At 35.4% G+C, this 4,165-nt stretch overlaps 1 non-coding gene across 1 annotated transcript; it reads right to left on the reverse strand.

Annotated features, from left to right (window-relative positions):
- Positions 1-756: 756 nt before the first annotated feature.
- On the reverse strand, positions 757-893 carry LOC111758097 (small nucleolar RNA SNORA2/SNORA34 family). Its single transcript, XR_002792330.1, has one exon. It is a non-coding gene; the product is annotated as a small nucleolar RNA SNORA2/SNORA34 family (small nucleolar RNA).
- Between the last annotated feature and the right edge of the window lie 3,272 nt (positions 894-4,165).

The raw sequence follows: 4,165 nt of genomic DNA on the forward strand, positions 1-4,165 counted from the left end.
TCTTCTGCCTATCCTCCCAGAAGAATTAAAAATATCATACCACAGAGATATATGTCCCATGTTTATAGCAGCACAGTTTTCAGTAACTAAGTCTTGGAATTAACCCAAATGCCCATCAATTGAGGAACTGATAAAGAGGATATGAGCTTTTAAAAATATATATAATGGTTACTACTATGCCATAAAGAAGGATAAAATTTGAAGATATTTCCAGATAAATGAATGAACCTTGAGACCATACTCTTTTTTTAAATTTTTATTTTTATTTTAAAGGGGGTAAAATTAAACACAACAAAACAGAACAAAATAGGACATAAGAAAGCAATGTAAGAGATATAAATTTCAAAGCTAGACGACCTGAGATCTTCACTATCTATCATATTGTCTTTTGTTTTCTTCCAAATAATTGTTCATGTCTTCGCATACAGAGAATTCGTACAAAACAACACAGTATAAAACTGATCCGAACAGAATGAAGAAGGCGTTTTAGGTCTTCAGAACCAGAAAATAGGGAAGTCACTAATGGCTGTCCTAGAGTCTCTCGTTGTCTTCAAAACAGCTGTCCATACTTTCATGTATATTGAAGTTCAACAAAACAAAACAGGCAGGCCAGGAGGGGTTGCTTGGTTTCCCAGCCCGCCATGTCCCAGCATGGTGTGGGTCCAAGTAAACGCCAGTGGCTCCAGTTCTGGACCACCGAACTCTGCCACACTCACAGTCAATCACGGGGGGTGGGGTGGGGAGGGAGTTGCTTCAAGCTGTTTCTTTCTAATGAATTGACCATTTCACTGCCCAAGTTCTGAAATGGCCAACAAACCATAGAAAGACATCTCTTTAGGCTCCTGCTTCAAACCGACAGCGTCAGGAAGCTGCCAGCCTTGATTCAGGGCCAGAAGACCATACTCTTGAGTGAATAAACCCAACTCACATGAGTAAGCATTACACTGCCCCCAATATGAGAAACTAAAAGTGTAAATAATAATGAAAATGCACATTGTGAAATGAGGAGTTGTTCAAAGGGAAAGGGAGACAGGGGGAAGGAAAGCAGAAAGGAAAGAAAGAAAAAAAGGGGGAAAGAGGATAAAATGGCAATAGAGTTTTATAAATAGGGAAGGAAGAATAGGTTGAAAGGAAGATTGGGAAAAAAAGAATCCTACTATATCATGAACGTGTACAAATTCTCTATGATGAATATGATCATATGTATATCTAAAAGATAACCATACACTTAATTTTTTAAGAATATATGAATGGGGCTGGGGATTTAGCTCAGCGGCATAAGCACCTGCCTTGTGAGCAGGCGGTCGTGAGTTTGATTCCCGGTACCGATAAAAAGGAAAAAGAAAAAAAAATAAAAATAAAAAAAAGAATATATGAATGGCTTAACTGAGGCAAAGTATCAACTTTTGAAAAGTATATGTAATGCCACATCAGAATAAATAAAATGACTGTTTTAGGGTTATTTTGTGTGTACACTTGAGCATATGGATTTACTACAGCTTTCTTAAAAAAACATTCTTGTGCATTGATATGGATTACTGTTTGTTTTCAAACTGTGAGGTTGAATTACAAACACTGAATAAGTTGCTTCTTATAGATTGCCTGATCTTGGATCATTTCACAGGATTTTTAGATCCAGATTGAAAAAAATGGCAGACATATACAGACTAGCTATAGGTTTATTTTAAACACCAAATTTAAAATGCACTAAGAGATACAATAAAGAGGCATAGTATTTATACTTAACTTATACACATGCTCAAAACTTAAAATCATCTCTAGATTATTTATATGTAATAGCTATATAAAGTATTGTTATTACAGTAATAAAGATAAGAAAAATTCAATACAATGTCAGTGAGACACAATTTTATTTTCAAATATTTTAAATTATTTGCAAATATCCATGTGGAGCTTGCAGATAGGAAGTCATGTTGACAAATAAAATTAACTATCAAAAATACTCCACCCACGTATTTAATGTGCAGTTTTTGTATAATCAACTTACTAGCAGAAAAAGAAACTTGCTAAAATCCTTATCCTTAAGGATTTTATAATTCATTGATGTCAGGGGAAAAAATTAAAAACCCCACAGTTAAATGTTCAGTTACAATTTCCTAGAGTGTTGTCTACTCACAGCATTACCGAGAAGCAATTTATTAATCTTGTGAATGGACTAGAACAAGAGAAAAATTTAAAACCAAAAGCAACAAGAATATAACTGGCTGTGGTGTCACACACCTATAACCCCAGCACTTTGGGAGGCTGAGGCAGGAAAACAGCAAGTTCAAGCTCAATCAAAGAGTAACTTAGCAAGAACCATGTCTCAAAAATTAAAATATTTTATTTTATTTTATTTTGGTACTGGGGGTTGAACTCACAACCTCGCATCTTCCAGGCAAGTACTTACACCACTGAGCTAAATCCCTGGCCCATAAAAAATTTAAAAATTTTTAAATATATAAAAGGGCTAGGGATATAGCTTAGTCAGAAGGTCCTGAGTTTAATCCCCAGGACAAAAAAAGAAAAGAAAAGAAAGAAACAGAGAAAGACAAGTTCATCAAGGGGAGCAGGAATAAAAGTAGAAAAATGAGAAACTGAAACATAGTACCATGAAGGCCAAAGGAAGAAGGCTTTCCTAAGAACAGTTGTAGTGTGACTATTTCCATTCACAGATGACTCTAAACACAGTGTCACATTTTGGAGCCAGTGGAAACTGGGTAGTATTTATTGTATGAGTTAATAAATGCATGCATATCAGTCTCAGTGTAAATCAAGTGAAAACAAGGATGTGAACTCAAAGGCATCTTTCTCATGCTCAGCCACCAGTGCTTTCCTAATCCAAGCAAACAACTGAATTTGAATGTATGAACACACAAATGACAAATTCTTAACATGAAATCAACAAAAAATAAAATTACCTTTTAGATATAAATTCTCCATTAGACAGTTGTTAAAATATTCAATTTCCAGATCTACTTCATAAAAGAGCAACTAATATGACTCTTTGTCCTCAGAAGACACTCAATAAATTTCTAAATAAAACATGTTTTAGGGTTGTTTGTTGCTGTTCCCTCATAAAATCACAGTCAAAGGTGGTAAAAGAAGAAAAGCTTGTGATGTGTTAAGAACAAAGAATTCAGAACTGGAGCTAGCAACAGACACGTGTCAATAACATTAACATAGGAAGGCAAGTAACAACAAAGAAAGTCAATATCTACAGCAAATCTCTATGACAGAACCCTAGGAAGTAACGGAAACCAGACACCAGGAACCTCTCAAGTCACCAGAGACCTCTAAGGACAGAAGTAAGGAGGAGCAAGCAGGCTTGGAATAGAGTAAAACAGATGCCTCCTCACCCTAGTTAGCAATCCCTCCACTTCATTGCTAGAAACTGGAAGTTAATTCCTGGAAGAAATTCAACATATTTGCACAATTAATGATATTTGGGGTGTCCCTCGTGAAAAAGCCCTCGTCTTTTGAGCATCCTAAAGAGAAGTACAACTTTATTAGACAAGCTTTTTCTAAAATACACATATTCCAATTAGCTTTTGGATGTCTCTCTTTTTTTATTTGTCTTTTTGAGACAGGCCTCCCACATATTCCAGGCTAGCTTTGAACTCACTATGTAGCACATGTTGGCCTCAAATTTCACTGATCCTCCTGTCTTAGCCTCCGCAATGCTAGGATTACTGTGCCAGACAGTTGCCTCATTCTTAAAAACAAATGGATAGCTAAGGATCACAGACCTTTGAAAAAATTCCTATATGAAAAAAAGAGAAAATATAAAGTAAGCTTGAGTGAAAACAGACAAATTTTTAGGAGCAAAAGGAGAGAGACAGACAGATATAGATGGATGGGAGATGAGGGAAGGATGTGAACAAGGATGTGAACTCAAAAGTGTTCTCATGCTCAGCCACCAGTGCTTTCCTAATCCAAGCAAATAACTGAATTTGAATGTATGAACACATAAATGACAAATTCTTAACATGAAATCAACAAAAAATATTTTCTTCAGTGAGAAAAAAGAGTCATGGCATCTTGGAAGAATGGGATGCTGTGAAAAAGCACCAATCAGATAGCAGGTAAAAATATGAAAATAAAAATGTTATAGAAGAAATTTAAAATTCAGTAAGTAAAGTGGGCTAAGAGAGACAAAATAAAT

The sequence above is a fragment of the Cavia porcellus genome, unplaced genomic scaffold (genome assembly GCF_034190915.1).
Source record: "Cavia porcellus strain 051 isolate PalLab524CR breed Dunkin Hartley unplaced genomic scaffold, mCavPor4.1 scaffold_20, whole genome shotgun sequence".
In the NCBI taxonomy this organism is placed as follows: Eukaryota; Metazoa; Chordata; class Mammalia; order Rodentia; family Caviidae; genus Cavia; species Cavia porcellus.